Source organism: Apostichopus japonicus, chromosome 12 (genome assembly GCF_037975245.1).
Source record: "Apostichopus japonicus isolate 1M-3 chromosome 12, ASM3797524v1, whole genome shotgun sequence".
Taxonomy (NCBI): Eukaryota; Metazoa; Echinodermata; class Holothuroidea; order Aspidochirotida; family Stichopodidae; genus Apostichopus; species Apostichopus japonicus.
In genome coordinates, this window is record NC_092572.1 from 28,511,411 (window position 1) to 28,529,301 (window position 17,891).

At 37.0% G+C, this 17,891-nt stretch overlaps 2 protein-coding genes and 1 long non-coding RNA gene across 16 annotated transcripts in view; 1 reads left to right on the top strand and 2 right to left on the bottom strand.

Moving 5' to 3' along the window:
• LOC139977162 (uncharacterized) overlaps positions 1 to 17,891 on the bottom strand; it is a 293,518-nt gene that overhangs the window by 229,942 nt on the left and 45,685 nt on the right. The gene's annotated exons all lie outside the window — the stretch shown is intronic.
• LOC139977218 (uncharacterized) overlaps positions 1 to 17,891 on the top strand; it is a 262,539-nt gene that overhangs the window by 182,251 nt on the left and 62,397 nt on the right. The window lies entirely within an intron of this gene.
• LOC139977192 (uncharacterized) overlaps positions 12,785 to 17,891 on the bottom strand; it is a 30,135-nt gene continuing 25,028 nt past the window's right edge. For both annotated transcript variants that reach the window (XM_071986436.1, XM_071986435.1), the window contains exon 15: positions 12,785 to 17,424. The gene's annotated coding sequence lies outside the window, so the exon portion shown is untranslated. The remainder of the gene's footprint in view (positions 17,425 to 17,891) is intronic.

Below are 17,891 nucleotides of genomic sequence, written 5' to 3' on the forward strand. Positions count from 1 at the left end.
AGTGCTCTTGAGCATGTTGTATTTCATGATAACAGCACTTTAATATTTGGTATTAATTATTGGTATTTATTTAATTTAAATTTAAATTTTAAGGGACTTAGCCCAAAGCTACAGCCGAAGTGGAAAGGACCCTTCATCATTACAGACCAGTTAAGCGATGTGACGTACCGAATAAGGAAAAGTGAAAAAAAAAGCAGGGCAAGTGTGGTCCACCACAACCGTCTCAAGCCATATCCAAGCGAGGTTCCACTTGAGATTAGCAAGATGACCAACAAGCAGGATTTGAAGACTCTGAAGTACTACTGCACCCTTGGGGCAGGGCTACTCATAAACAAACAACATTGATCTAGGTTAATTGCTTAAATTCCCCTTCAGTACCCCTAAAGAGAATATGCCATCGCAGCTTAAAACGTATTTTGATGCCGGCCTCTCTCCAACCGAAAAGCAGGGAAGAAATATTGTCCACTACGTTTTTGACAAACCCTCAGAATATGTAAGACGGGTATATCTTCCAGTATAGTAATTTCAAGGTATGGTTTATTTAATCATGTTTAAGATGTGTTTAACCATGTTGTTAAAGACATTAATAAATGCACAAGACATTTGATTTATGAAACTTAAAACAATACTATTTTGTATTCAAACATGTTTTCTGTCACATCAATTATAATTATTTACATTTGTAAGGGTATTAAAGCAATAGTTTCCCTAGTCAACTGATTGTATCAGATATCATTGTTGTCTACAATTACCCATTTACTCATTAACGCTTTTGCTCGGGTGTTTTATTTTAGGGATTATTTAATGTGACGGAAAACTTGCAATAGTACTACTTCTGTATGTATGATAGAATGTGATAAAACTTAGTTAAATTATCTTTAAGCTAGCAACAACAAGGGAATTCATGTAATAGTAAGTAATACACATTATTATATAGTGCTTCACATAAAGCATATATCAAAGCACTTTTCAAAGAATAACAGAGAATAACAGAGCATAACAGAGAAAACGGAAATTGTATACAAAACAATTTAATAGTTATAATACTTAGTAAAGAGAAAGGCCTTAAGGAAAGTTCTCTCATACGCAAAGATACAGTCATAAGGCGTTCAATAAGTTTGGTACGCTCACATTACACAGCATGCCCTACCACCTAAGCCATAATTCAACTCACTACCTTCCACACCAAAAAAAAAAGTGCTCTAATTACTGAGCTACTGTATGTTCCCTCTCAATTCTACAAGTTACAACCATAATTTCTCTTCTGTTTTGTAATTTCTTTGCCAGAACTACATAAAGGCCCAGTCCTCTTCCTGACATCCTTAAATAAAAAGAACTTAATTCATGTCACCACATAGGTAAGTAAGATAGAACTGTAGTATGTTAGAACAAATATATCGGCAACAAAAACACTACTTTATATGCTATCATTACTTTCAAGCAAGCACTTGAGGTTATTTATATGTGATATCAAGATCATAAGACTTAAGTAACATGAAACTTTGATGAACGTCATGCTTGCTTGGTAAATGACGAACTTTTGGTTCCGATGCGTGTAATTATGTATGTGTACCATGAGCTCGTAGACATGATATCTCAAGAACTACGTGTTGAATTGGTATCATACATAATATATGTGGTCATGTGTAGTAGACGATCCCTGTTGTTTTGGTGCATTCAACATAAATATCAATGAGTGGGCGGGCTTCAGGTAAGGTTCTTAAAATCGCAATATCTTTACAACTGTCAGCATGAGTTGCCTTGTATTTGTTGCAAATATATGGCAGTTTGCGGGTGTTTATATACAGTAGGAACTGATATCATCACATTAATAATTCATGAGTGGTAGAATTAGTATCTTATTACGTGTTGGATTTATATCATAATTGGGTACTGGAAGGTACATATTGATTCTATTGCAGGTCCCATGATAATGGAGTGATGAGCATGAATTAATGTCGACAAATTAAAATATCAGCACTGTATATTTGCAGCCGTAAGCACAATTTTGCCCATATTGTTTATAAATGTATATATTGGTGGTGTGCAAGTATTTATATTTGTTTAGCATTTCAGCTAGGAGAGTGATATACATGATACTTATTCACACGTCAAATTAGCAAAACAATTGAAGAATTTCCTTTGGAATCGGAATATCGCCTGATTTGTGTCTGGTTTAGTATTAGTGAACTCACGCAGTCATGTCAATGTGGAGTATTGTGATATAGTTTGTCTCTAGGAATGTCATGACTGAGGTCAGACGTTCTACAATTTTCAGTTACTTGGAGGTTTTACACGTTGAGCTTAAATATAAAGTTTTATAAACTCCAGTATACGGGAAGTTGATTTTCCTACTTTCAGTTGGAAGTTGCAAGAGATGAAAAAGACAAAAAGAAATGAAAAGAAATGAAAAGAACTGATGACGTTGACTTATCACCATGGAAGAAAAATCATCATTGAAGGGAAAATATCTGTGACAGAAGTTAAGGAAATCCTAGCCAGCTTTACTGGAAGAACGTGAGGTAATTTGCTGTACCCTCTGTTAAATATAAGGGTATTTTATAGGGGGGGGGGGCATAAGTCATCTGAGGGATTAGAGTTAACAAAATTTCTTTTTTCATTCTACTTGGAATGTTGATTAAGCTTTGGGACAATGATTTTTGTGCTTTGAACAATAAGTGGTGTTTTCAAATGGGAGATCAAAGGTCATATACAGGTCATTTGGGGTTATTGTTTTGACAATGGTCAGGTGCTTCTCATAAAATAATAATAAAATAAGAATAATAAGTTGATAATATATGTTGCTTGACAGCAGAGGTCAACATCAAACACTGCCATCATTATCACAACTGGAATGAACACCGTATTTGACACTTTCTATACATTAAGTAAAATACACTCTTGGTTGGAGCAGAAATGAAAAGTCAGTTAGGTGAAAAATATATATGAAATGTTGCATTGTAAGTTGGGCTATTCAAAGCCAAAATCAGAATCATTCTAAGGGCCACCATATTGTAAGTACCTCTGGGACATTTTTATAGTGTTCGCAGGTAGGTGATAGCACATTCAGGAAAAGGAATCACAGAGACTTGTTTTCCTGTTTAAAATGCGTTGAGCAGAAATATATGGTAAGAAATAAACTGATGTAGGACTCACTGAAACATAATGTTTTAGTTCTGTCCTGAAAAGCCTTTAGGTTACATGCTGGAAGCAAAGGAACATATGCAGTCAGGTTGGCGTGTGTTTACGTCTGTGACACTTGTTTGGGTCCGTCATAACTCAACAATGGAGTCATGGATATTTGTCATACTTGTTGTGTAGGTGTATTCAAATGAGAAGGTGTGCCCTATTGCGTTTGGCAATGACCTTATTAACATTAATGAGGAATGTGTTCAAATGTAAAATATTTACATTGTAATAACACTGCAATCTCAAGTCGGATTAAAACCAAACTTGGTATGCAGTTGTTTGTTAATAACATGTAAGCCTAACTGCATTGAGACCATCTGGGTCCCCAAAAATTCTGGGCTCATTTTTGGGCACGGTGGACCCAGATTTTATTTCCAGCTCAAATGCATTTTAGGACACACTGTTTAGGCCCCAAATTGTGAAGACCAATTTTTGTGGGCCATTTTTGCACTCAAATCTAGAGCTTCAATTAAATAAGGGGTGGGGCAAATATATGTGTAACCCAGTTTGTTTTGGCCACATATTTTGGGACCAAGCAAACTTTTTTTCTCGCCCAATTTTTTTGAGGAGGGGCCAAATTGTTAAAACTGCTTCAACTCCACAACGTTAAACAGATTGTTTCCAAATATGGAATACAGGTTTTGTTTACTAGGTGGTACATGTGGGCGTAATTATGTTTGGCCCATTTGAGCCCAACATTTTGTTGAGCCCTTTTTGGGGTGAGTGGTTTCAAATGTTATTCCCATCTCAAATGCAACACTTTCATATTCACTTAGCATTTGGCTGTTGTTTTTTTAAATTTTGTTATGATTCGGTTGGTGTGTGGACTCCCTTGTTCCATTATGCTGCATGAACCAATTTCATAACTATTTAATTTAAGTTTAGTTACAGAGAGAGTTTGAGACAGTAACTGGAGAGGATATTTAATTACTTCGTGACAACCTTTCTGCAGTGGCTTAAAGAGTCAAGGAGTTTGCAGAGGGTAATCAAGCTACTACATGAGTCTTTGAAGACTTGAAACCTGGACATACAGGCATTAACAATTGATAAGCAAACCAGTCAATGTATGTTTTGATGCACTATCTACTAGTCATTTGTAATCGTTACATACCTTTGCAAGATTAATACTATTTGTAAATTACTATTAGGCAAAATTAAGGATAATTTCTGGCAAAATCAACTCACATATGCAGCATGGCAGATGAAAACTACAGTTCACTAGCACAATTATACTTCTATGGTGCTGCTTAAGTATTGTGTATGTGTGTTGGTTGTATAATTATCTGATATTTACAAGTATTTTTTAAAGGTCAACAAATGCACACAAGGAATGTTTGCAACCAAGCTGTCTCAATAATGCTACAGGGAAGGTGAAAGGGCCACTTTGTGGAAATATTGGAAACCTATTATGCAGGGATATACAGACACTATGTATGTTCCTTGTCATAATGGGTAGACATAACCCAGTGCTTATGTTATTGGCCAATGATTAGTGTAGGTCAACATAAATCCAACACTGAATCCTTGTAATGTTGTGAGTGGCAAGTTGGATAAATACCATAGGCCTATACCTAGTTGAAATGGATGCACAATTCAGTCTGCCTCTCCAAATAGAACTTGTTATTGACTTTTACCACAGTTGATGAGGGTTGGAAAAAGATTTAGAGGTGACAGTAGGTTGATAACAGTAATCAAGTGGGTGATGCTACATAACGACTACAAAGATATTTTGCTTTGCTATTTTTCATAGGGTTATTTGCATTTGAATTTCCAATCAGAAGTGCATCTTGCTTTGTTAGGCCAATTGCCATACTGCTATGTTTAAGTATCATATAGCCTAAGTAATGCATATATAAACACAAAACTGAGGTCTAGCATTTAAACTGTGCACTGATGTGTTCGATCGAAGTAGACACTAACAATGGTAACAATTCCATACATTCTGTAGCTATAGGAAAGTTACTGCCGTAAGACTAGTAACAATACAATCAACTGAACTCTACATGTACTGTATTATTTGTTGGAATGACGATGTTTATTTAACAGAAGGTTATGGCTACAGCCTGTGATTCCTTTGAATAAATCTGGTTTAGTAGGCTACAATAGTTTGTTCGTTGAGTTTGACGCACTCATGCAAAGCTTACATATTGTGCATTGTAGACCTAACGGGTTGAAAAAAATGCAGGCAAACAAATTATGATTGTCGAGAATTCTACATGAACACAATCTGTGAATCCGTGTACTACAAAATACTTTACTATAGTAAGACAATGTGTGGTGTTTATGTATGACTTAAATGTTAATAGGGACATCTTTGAAGTACTGGTAATCGAGTGTTACCTGTTCATAATCATTCAAAATACCTGTACCAAAATGTCTTGGTACCACCCAACACTACTGCTGTTCTTTGTGTTAGCCATGATAATTAACTACACTCAGTGTCAGTTTCACTTTAGGCTACACCTTGTTATTATTGTGTAGATTCTTATACAGCTCAATAACATATGATAATTTCGAAAATGCTATCGAATGAGGATATAATATGCAAAAGAAAATAAAAGCAGCTTGGTAAAGATTTCTACAATTTAGTTGTGCATCATTAGTAATAAGATGCTTTCAGAATATTTATTGCAAAGTGGACCAACTCTTACATCACTTGTCAATGCTGCAGTTAATGGAACATTTCATAGACCAATTTAAAAAATATCTACACATTTGTCACGACAAATGTTTACATTTAACCATTTCAAATGCCTCACAATAAATGATTGATCTGAAGAAAACTTAAACCTGTATCTACTGGTACATACTAGCTGTTAAAATTGTGGATATATAACATCTGAAACTGTTTTCAGTTTTACCCCAAAATAAGCATTACGACATCAGTCCTGAGAGGCTGATTGGTGTAAACACAGAGAGTTGCTTTTCCTCCTATTAATTTTGGGTTCCTTATATTAAGCCAATGAACCTATGTATTCAACCCTGCATATGTGTGTGTGGAGGGGTGTGAGGTGGCATTGGGAGTGTAAGTATGTGTGTCTATGCGACGATATATCTCCATAAATCGACGAGGAAATCATGTATCATTGTTATGCTTGGCGGGTGGATGCATGGGCGGCGATCATGGGGGGACGGGGGGGGGGGGACATGTCCCCCAATATTTTAGGTGGGGGGATATAGTATCTAATATCCCCCCAATATTTGGTGGCATAGTTTTTTTTTAAGCATATGTTTTTTTTTATGATATCTTTAGTAATTTCAATATAGGAAATGCTTAGATGCAACTTACAACAGGCGCGTATCCAGGGGGGCGTTGGGGGCGCGCGCCCCCCGGGTAAGAAAAAGAGGAGAGAAAAAAGAGAAGAAAAAAGGGAAAAAGAGGGGAAAAAAGAAAGGAGGAGAGGAAGGAAGGGAAAAGAAAAAGAAGAAAGAGAGAAAAAGGAGAAAAGGACGGAGTAGAAGATAAACGCCAAGACACCGGGAAGAGAAAGAGGAACAGTCATAATTACAGCGCTGATCCCTATTATATACACAGGGTAGCCAGTGACGGATCGGGGATTACGGAGGGGACGTGCGCCTCACCCTACCCCTTACACCGATAACTCCATTTTTGACGTTTCCAATTTTCCTCTCTCACTAATGTATCTATATATATACTGTATATGGTCTATCATAAAGCGTGTGTGTATGAACGCCTTAAAACAGTTGTACAATTGTGCTATGGAACCAACTGTGGCTGGTCTTGAACTCGACCGAGTCGTCGGGAAACATGACGCAATTCGGGAAGGGGGCGACCGCCCCCCCCCCGAGCAAATTTTCTTTATTAATTTTCAAAATAGAAAATGCTAAGATGCAACTTACAAGGCCTGGGAAGTGTCATTTCCAGCGATCTGCGATGCATTTTCGGCCAAAATGTTCTTATACGCTTCGCGCGAATTATGGTGGCGCTACGCTTAAATAGTTTGCCTACAGACTTCGCCCCTCCCTTGGCAAATTACTCGATACACGCCTGTTCGAATTTGTAAAGCAAAGAGCAGATATCACATCATATCAGCCTCAAAACTGTCAATGTGTGTAGTCAAAGGCGTAGGAGCCCAATTAGATTTGGGGGCTGTAACGGCTTGCCCGCAAAATATTCCCAATTTTTTTCGCGCGCATCGCGCGCGTTCAACGAGTTTATGTCAGTATCATATAAGCAACATCGGTTATAACATCGCATGCCATCGTGTACCGTACGGTCCGTAAAAGTTGCGCAGTATACCACCGGATGCTAATGTAAACAACGAAATGTCTTATAAGATCGAGAAAAAGCATGGAGGTCCATATATGTCAAAACTCTCTTTTACATTAGTAATGGCGAATTAGTCGGACAAGCTTAGAACTTTATTTTAATTACCAAGGAGATAATTTTTAAACTATTCATTTCCTTAAGCTACATCATTGCAATTTATTTTTCTTTCAGTAGGTGCCCGAAAAATTCTCAGCATATTGCCCGAATTTTCAGGGAAAACAAATTTGGTTGGGGGGGGGGGGGGCTGTAGCCCCCGCCTCCTACGCCATTGCGTGTAGTGTTCGGTGTCGAAATATCTGATATCGGAAATATCTGGTATTTTTCATTTCCTTCAACCAAGTTTTATAATAGCCGTTATAAGAGGTTTTAATATTTGTACACCAATAAATTAACTGTGTCTCAATTTTCAAAAATTTCCTGACCAACATTCTGAACAAATAATGGGCTTAAAATCTTGAAAAGTGGGGCTTTCGGGTATTGTTGGCCGCGACGTAGAATCACCTATCGAGCAATGATCCACAGGACATGCTATGAGGTCGAACATGATATGTGACTGGTGACAATCTTCAAAAAGGTTATGGATGAAAACAAAACTATTGGGAAATACTTGGTTCTCAGGCAAAAGTGTACATCTGGTTGGTCTTTGTCAAGTGCAATTTCCGGTGATCTGGGGTGTATCAAAACCAGAAATTTTCTTGTACGCTCGCGCCAACCGATGGTAGCGCTCCGCTTAGATAGTAATTCGCGCCCCCCGGGTTAGAAAATCCTGTACAAGGCCTGGGAAGTGCCATTTCCAGCGATCTGGGAGGCATTTTCGGCCAAAATTTTCTTTTGCGCTTCGCGCCAACTTATGGTGGCGCTACGCTTAGAAAGTCTGGGTACAAGCGTTGCCCCTCCCTTGGAAAATTCCTCGCAAGGCGCCTGTCTAACCGTGTCACAATTTGTGACTATATATGACCGAAAGTAGTTTTTACTCTTTTTTTTTCTCGAAATGAGTTGCTAGACGGACCCCATCCGTAATGAAATTTGGTTTGCATCTTGTGTATGAGTGTAAGTACGTACAATCACATATAAGATCCACATCGATATGGGTTCACTGGGTTTCCATTTGGCCTGTTTCCTACAAGATTTCTAACCACAGGAACGTAGTCAAGGGGGGGGGCGGGGGTGAAGGGTGGAGACCGCCCTTCCTCTCGAGCATATTTTTGAGGTATTTTTTATGATATCGAAGTTTTATAGTAGCCGTTATAAGAGGTTTTAATATTTTTACACCAACAATTTAACTGTGTCTTTTCGAAAATATCATACTTCCCTCTACTCGTGCAATTTTGACCAGTCTGTTAGGGGTTGAGTTTTTTTTTTCTATATTGGTTATCCATAGATGGAATTTGTGCAACATTATGGGTATGTTTTGACGTGAATTTATTATTCAAATTCTAAACAAATAATGGGCTTAAAACCTTGAAAAGTGGGCTGACGGGTATTGTGGGGCGTTACGTAGAATTACCTACAAAAGCAATGATCCACAGGAGATGCGATGAGGTCGAACATGATGTGTGACTGGTGACAATCTTGAAAAAAGGCTATGAATGAAAAAAGAACTATTAGGAAAAACTTGGTTCTCAGGCAAAAGTGTACATCTGGTTGGTCATTTTCAAGCCCGAGAAGTGCCATTTCCGGTGATCTGGGGGGCTATCAAAACCAGAAATTTTCTTGTACGCTGCGCGCCAACCGATGGTGGCGCTCCGCTTTGATAGTAATTCGCCTGCATCCAACCAAATGTCCCCCCCCCCCAATATTTGAAACAGATTGCCGCCCCTGGGTGGATGGCCCATGGTGCTCAACTCATGAATAATAATGTGGTTATGGGGTAAAAAGTCAAATTCTTCAAATTGAAATAACTAATAATATAATAAATAAATAATAATAAACTGGAAGCTTTCATTTGTTTCAAATGAATGTATATGTTTTATGTATATTACTAATATTTGGTTGATGGTTTCTGGTGTGTACAATTGGATGTGTATTCAAATTTGACATGCATAATTAATGAGGTTGTAAGGCTAAACATTATATATTGTTGATATTTGTATGATATACACAATAACTCAAGAAAATAACGATGGATTATTGTCATACTTAGTGGTTGTAGATAGCCCATAGTGAGTAGATGAACCCATTGCAATAACTTTGCAACCGAAATTTAATTTGCTTTCCAACCATTGTCGTGTTATATATGTTGATGACGGTTTGATATGCCCCCAACAATGTTAAACTTTGTCGACATCATTGAAATGTTCCTCATTGAAAATAATACCGTGACTCGTATCAGTGACATAACGAGTCAGAAAAATAGATCAGCTTACTTGAGTTAATATTTGAGTGACTTTTCTACAACTCTGATGATATTAGTTGTTTTTTTTTCTGTTATTGACAGGATGATCACACCGCTTTACCACGTATTTTCTGAGAAGGTAATATTCTGATTTTGCCAAGTCGTTCTATATAAATGCCGAAGAAGAGAAATTTGGAAGAACAACATACCTTTGAGCAGGTCTGACTATCCTGGTGGCTTCATTTCGGGTTTTTAACATGTCACACTCAAAAGATCAAAGGACTTTCTAACCTTTATAAAACCGGATTGCCTGAAGACATTTGCAGTGAAGCCCAAAAGAGCTGTGAGAAAACTAGTAACTAACATGAAGAGTCTGTAAACAATTAGACACAATCTTACATATTGTGACAAACCATGATTTTCTCAATCAGGAAACTGTCACCAACCAGTAAATTCTTAAAATGGTTGGCATACAATATAGCAGCAGAGCTTCTATGCAAATTTGCATTCTGGTTTTAGTGGATGCTGGTCTTCTTATATATTGTGACTGATAGTGTTAAAAGTGTATGAAAACTCCCAGGGAGTACTTGCATGAGCTCATAGTTATTAGTTTGCATGTTGGATTTAACAATAGTTACACACTTTCTCAGATATAGTAGACAATTTAATTGGATATATCACCTCAAATATTTATTTGACTAAACCATCTTTTGGTTTCTTTCACATTAAAAAAAACTGGTTTAAAACAATGATGAATTTTCTCTGCTATTCAAAATATTAACTTAATGACACTTGTGTCAGCATATTGTATCTGCTATTCAAAATACTAACTTACCTTGATAAGCAGGGCAGGCATATGTTTTCATGGTGAAACACCACAAAAGGTGCAATTATCATGACAGAGAAGAAAGGAAAATGGAGCAAAACTATGAAAATTAGCTTATTTTCCGTTAAAAAAAAGTCACCCCGCCTCGACTTCAGTGGCGACGGAACCGGTGGACTTGAGGGGCTTATCTCCATGAAAAAAGTGGGGGAGGGGAGGGGGGGGGGTAAAATTATGTTCACCCCCCAATATTTGCCAAGTGCTCCAATTTTGGATTATAATGCTTGAAAGGTTTTTTATACTTTGGCACCCGTTGACCTCATACGACCTTTACCAATTTCAATCATGGGACTCTATGTTTACGAGATGTTATTGAAAACTTCCCTCTACGTTATATATTTACTATGTAGTTACATCATCACACCAAGTATGAACTAAATCAGATATATTGTTCAAGAGATATTGATATTTCCAAAAATATCATTAATATTCATGAGACGGGAACCACAGACAATAGTGCATATATAAACATCATGGGGCATCCACCTACCCACTATAACATTAATTTAATTTGTTGGTCTTGAGATATCGTGTTTACGAGTTTTTACCGTGATAACACTCTAGCCATGCCAATTCATGCATAATAATTAAAATAAATTTATTGATTTTATGGCCATTTCATACTTGGTATGGCGATGTCAGTAGATGATAGCATCTACTGACATCGCCATACCAAGTATAAAATGGATCGGACATACGGTTGAAGAGATATTGACACTTTAAGAATTTTAGGTAAAGCAGCAGCCACCCCCCCCCCCCCAATCATTAATATTCATAAAAATGGGAACCACCTCTACATCTACACATCATGGGGCATCTACCTACGTTGATTCAGCTTGTATTTAAAAACATCGTGTCTACAAGCTGACTGTCACATTCACGTTAAGCACACGCCGACGCGAAAGCTCGATTACATAGGTTACTGCGCCTTCGCCATCGTAACCAAAAACATTGAAGGGCCAAACCCGCCTCCTCATTAAGGGGCCGCCCCTCCTCCATCCTCATCCCTGTTCTCCCTGTGATGTGGCATACATAATATGACTCCCTTATCCTCAATTCTTCCATTCTCAGTATTTTTCATAAAATATTTCTCAGTGTTTTCGAGAATGCTTTGTTTCATGACGTTCAATGCAGATTTCCCAAATGATTGTTGGCACTGTTCTAAAACTATTACTTTTACTAGACCATTCTGTAAAGATAAATTCTTTAACTATGAATATTTCACCTATACTTGCATTTTCCAATTATTGCTACCAAAATTGTGACAGTATCTCATTAAAAAACATACTAACAACCAGTAATGGCGGTTTTAAGATCTTGGAAGTAACTGAAATGGGGGAATGATTTCTAATACGACATAGCACCAATGGCCATTTACAAACTTTACCATTTAATTTTCCATATCTGGTACGAATAACAGGTAGAGAAAGAGGGTGTGTGAGTAGATAAAGTGAGACACGAAGGGAACTGACAACTTAAAATCTTTGCAGTACTATTTACAAATAGGAATGGTTTCTGGGGGACATTTCATCAGTGACAATTTTCCTACCCCTCTCACAGTGTTTTTCCCACTTTTCATCAACTTCAACCGCTAATCTTTGACCACACCCAATCCTTTGTTGTTCCTTACTAATCTTTACAATCTTCTAAATCTCTGAAAACATACACTTATAAAGCAAACAGACAAGCGTCCAATGTATAGAATAATTAAGAGGTCAGAGATGCAGAATTCCTGTTTAAATGTACACGTAAGTACTTTACTCCTCAACGTATTTCTTTTGTTGATATTATTTGTTTGATTTCCGTCAAATGTGCAACTTTACCAATTCTTATTGATGGTGTATTTATCACCGCGTTTTATCATGTCTGTCTCACGCTTGACTGTCAAAACATATACACTACAAAATATATATAAAATGACTGATTGTGCAGTATATGGCTCAATTTTTAACCCTTCCAAGTTCCTCAATTTATGCCCCTCCTCACGTTTTCACAGCACTTGACTTCTTTTCACAATACTACAGAATATGCAAGTTATTTATTTATTTATTTTTTTGTATGCAGAAAAAATACAAAAAAAAACTAGAAGTGATTTGTGTATGAACACACATCATTTATTTGGTAAAGAAGTGTTAGCCTTTCATCGCTCAGACAGCTGTCGGTAAATTTCGCACATGATTCATCTAGTGACAGTACCTTATATAATCAACTCAATTAAAATTAGTTAAAATCTTACATAGCAAAAAAATATATAGTTCCACCAGTGTCCTACATCAGAAAATGTTTAAGTGTACATATGAGAGAGAAGGTTGCTACTGTTTCCTTCCATCACCTTGTTTCCCTTACCATAATCTACCAATGAGATGTACAAAATATGTTTATTTTTTTTGGAAGTACCAAACATGGGTAGAGCATTTGATTACTTTAGTTAAAGTGTCGATATACTTCACAACTCATTTCTAAGTCTTACTGATTGTTGTCATATACTCTGCCACGCCCGTCTACCTCCCCACTCCTAATGTGTTCAATACAATGTCACTCAATGTTCTTAGAAGACCCACCATGAATACTTCAACTCAAAATAGATTAAATCTTCAGTTAACAGGATAAGCTTTTTACAGCAATTGAAATAAACATTTTTATGAAATGGTTCTCTCATTTTTCAGCCAACACAATATGCAATAATAAGCAGACAGCCACAGTATTAAGAATATTTGAGAAAGATTTATCCAAATGCTGTAATGTGAAAAACAAATCTTGACCACTGTTTGTACAGGTCTCAGTGTGTAATAACAAGATGTTGGCAATGGCCAAAATGCTGTATTTAGGTTATTTGACCTTGGACATCTGACCTTGTGATGGTATAAGTCATATATGGCTGCAGCCCCCCAACCAAATATTTTTTGGGGGAAAATTCGGGCAATATGCTGAGAATATTTCCCACCCTATACCCAGGCACATACCCGCCATACTTGAAGTCATTTGCAAATCGCTTACTTGTTCACATTTGGCCAATCTTAACAGTTGACCTCCTTTGATCCCATTACCTTTGGTGGTTTGCAATAATCAATGCACTCTAGGCATACAGTCTGTAAAATCCTACATGGATTTTAGCGTTTCGGCCCTTTTGTCATGTAAACAATTTCCGAAATGATTTTTGGTAACTTCAACTCTAACTCCATGACAAAATTAATCATGCAGACACTACCACCCATGCCCAGGCACTTACCCACCAAATTTGTTGTCAATCTGCTTTATTGTTAAGGAGCAAACACCACAATTATATTTGTACAGTTTTGGCTATGTTCGACTTCTTTGATCACATGACATTTGGCCCTTTATATTAATTAATGAGGTGCAAATTCGCAGTCTGAAATCCCACATGTGTGTATTTCGTCATTTCGCTTGGCGGCAAAATTTTTGTTTTTAGTCATGTGATCACAACGTCGTAAGTCACACAGGCATTACGTACCATACATATGCTCAAATCAGAGAGATGCCAAATTGCAGCTCCTTGGTCAGACCAACCTACAAAGTTTCAGTTCAGTACCTCAAGGGTGGGTAGCAATTTTACAACCAAATTTGCAAATAAAGGTCCATAGAGTAAAATATCTCATCCCAATACACTACGTGTAAGGACGAGTTAGAATCCAAAACATAGAAGTATTTAGAAATCAGAGTTGCAGAAATGTTTGAATGAACAGGACTCCCTTGTTGCTAGTACTATTCAGCTGATATATTTTTTCTTGAGAATAGAGTTCCATTAACTTGTTATGTGTGAGATTTTTCCTTATTAAAATTGAATAGATGCCTAAAGCTTAAATCTTGGCCAATAATTTGAATACAAGTCTAAATGACCAGAAATTACCAAAATAAGAAATTAATCAGCATTAAATTCATTAGTTTTTTATCCAATATTTATTATTCTTGTTAATAGTGTCAGGTACATTATGTGGAAGACATACTATCAATGGGCATGTATGTTGCAAAACAGTTCATGATGTTCAATATTTAAATTTTTGAAGGAAATAGGTGGTGGTGGGGGTCTCCCTTCCATACTTTGTAAAGTACATGTAGGCAAAGTTAATTATCCCCATTATGGTGTTTTCCTAATTCTAAGCCTTTGCTCTTTGTCATGTTATGTCCCCCTCTCCTCTGTCCATGCATTGTATTTTGGATGATGGAAATATCATATTAAGGACAGAACCTGTACGAAACTTACAAAGGTTTTAAAGGAATAGAATTTGCAGTGAAGTTCATCATGCAATCCATGTTAGAGTGAGTAATGCACGTACATAATCACAAGCTAAGATATGGTCACATTTGAATTTTCTGTATGTCATCAGTTTTCTTTTCTTCATATAGCTGACCAATGAAAGCTCTATGGTTTTTACAGTCACCAATCTTCATTATTCAGCTTTAAAATTTGGTAAACTACTCTCAAGCAACTGTTTTCTTCACCAGGTCACAGGATCCCTACTTTACTACGCCCTGCCTTCCAGCCATTTACTACATGACGCTACAAGTCCCTAATCTAAAGAACCAAACAAAGCCAACAATAATGTGACAAACGGAAACTTCTTTTAAGTAAAATTGATTGCTTTTCAGTTATGAAACCTACCATCCTAACCATGACATGTTCACAAGAGCAACAATGAACAACAGTATATTTCTTCATCAATCGTTACTACAATATTACTGAATGAGGGTTGCTTCAATATAAAGATGAAATGTGGAAACATTTCTTCCTATACCTTGCAGGCTTATTATTCTGCCAGAAAAACCTGAACAACATACACACTTTGTGTAAAAAGGGTGTGTTAGGTTAATGGTTGCCTGGGTCTTAACATGGATAAGTTTTTGTCCTTACCTGACAAGTAAACAAATTAGCACAAGCAAGATTAGCTGTTGATATTGTACAGAACATGCCCAGTGAAAGGGTTATCTTTTCTATACGTGTTTGTATTAGCGTCTGCAGTTGTGTCTGGGGCCACCCGAATAAAAGGGACACATGTTGTTATTGTCTGTTTTGTGAGACAAGGCATAGAAAGCTAGCAAGGCATTGTAAATCACTCCAATAAGTTGATGTAGCGAAGGCAGTTAATTTAGAAGATGGGAATCAAAAGCATGAGGGAGACATGATATAGACCAAAATATGAAACTTTAGAAACCATAAAAAATACGTATTTGTGCAAAGAGGTGAATGCTATAACTTCATTGTAAAGTACCAACCAAACTATGGAAGTTCTGTAGGCATCAACATGTATGCTCTTTGTCTTGACTGCTACAGCTATTGTCATGTTAAAACTCTATGCTACCATCAAAGAGAACATTGTTTGTGTAAGGAGGTCCCTTTACACCAAAGAATGGTAATTTTGGAGGACCATTTAAAATAGTGACTGACAGCATGCTCCCAGATGAAACAACGTTCACTGCGAAGTCTGTTTCAGACACTTTGGATGTGGGACTGAAAGAGTTTGACAAAATAGCAGCTCTACAAAGAAAAGTTACATTGCAAGTGAAAAACTGACAAATATTGCCAATTTACTTCAGATGGCAAGATCATATCATCAGGAAATAGATGCTGCAGCTGATGATCTGACACTATAGGCATTAAACACCACACTCAATGATACACAGTGTTTGTCTGGTTATGACAAGGAACACAGAAGGATGCAAACTATTCATATGTATTGGGTTTGTCATAACTACAAGGCAAAGTATTACATTGTTCATCACAGGTGTAATAAATACGTCAAGTACTATAAAAACAATGTGACTCTGTGGATTGCCCTCTAGTTTATATTACTAGATAATGCTTAATGCTAGAGAAGTATGTTTTCAATCAATAAATGCATAGAGTAATTAACACTTCTCTCCATGTGAAACTATAGTCTGATATATGGCATTACATGAAATCTTCAACATCTTGGCTACATTAGGTGGTCATCACAGTAGTGCTCTTTTGTCATAGATGCTACGCCAATGATCTCAGTGTCCCTACAACTGGTCCAAACATTAGGTAGTTGTCACAGTAGTGCTTTATAGTGATAGATGCCCCACCAATGATCTCAGTGTCCCCACAACTGGTCCAAACATTAGGTGGTAGTCATGGTAGTGCTCTATAGTCATAGATGCTCCTTCAATGATGTGTGTCTCTAAACTGATCAAAACATTAGGTGGTAGTCACAAGAGTGCTCTATAGTCATAGATGTTCCACCAATGATCTCAGTGTCCCCACAACTCAATCAATACCCACCATACCCTTGGATTCATTCCAAACAACTATTCCAAACATTAATTGGTAGTCACAGTGGTGATCTATAGTCTTAGATGCTTCTCCACCACTGATCTCCATGTCCCCACAACTGGTCCAAACATTAGGTGTTAGTCACAGTAATGCTCTATAGTCATAGATGTTCCACCAAAGATCTCAGTGTCCCCACAACTCAATACCCACCATGCCCTTGGATTCATTCTTAGCCATAGATGTTTTGATGTTAAGACAGCTGGGTGATGCCTGCTCTGTGTTTCTGCTACAATTAATTACTATATCTCTGCTTCTCATCTAGCATACTTTCAATGGTTACATATTTTGTCTGTTCACATGATGGCCGTTCATTGATGGCCGTTTCTGGTGTAGATAAGGCAAACTTAAATGCTGTATGATACTTCTGGCCTTTAAGTTGACATCATCTTCTCTTCATCACTGTATAGAAATCCAAGCTGAATTAGGAGAAAAGAGAATACCCACTGTTGTCAAATATAATATATCTTTTATGTATATCTCAATTAACGATTGGCCTGTTAGTTTGATTTATTTCATATCTGGTGATTATGGAGATCAGGGTTTGATAAAATTTACTACTTTGAGTAACATTTAAATAGCATTTAAATATATTTAGGGACAATTTATTCATCAGGTTATGCTACAACTTTCTCATAAATTATAAACAATGATCCTATTGGTCAGTTACCGCAGCTTAACAGTAATTGCATTTGACAAAGGTTTTATAGTAAGGATATTGTCACCAAAATCAATTACATTTACTCATTCCACTACTTCATTTAAAAATAAAACAGATGTTACCAAGCCTGAACATGCATGATACCATCAAAACGTAAAATATCCGGACTAATTTTGACACATGATCCCCAAAGAAAGTCTTTCAGTGAAAACAGGACACTGGTAA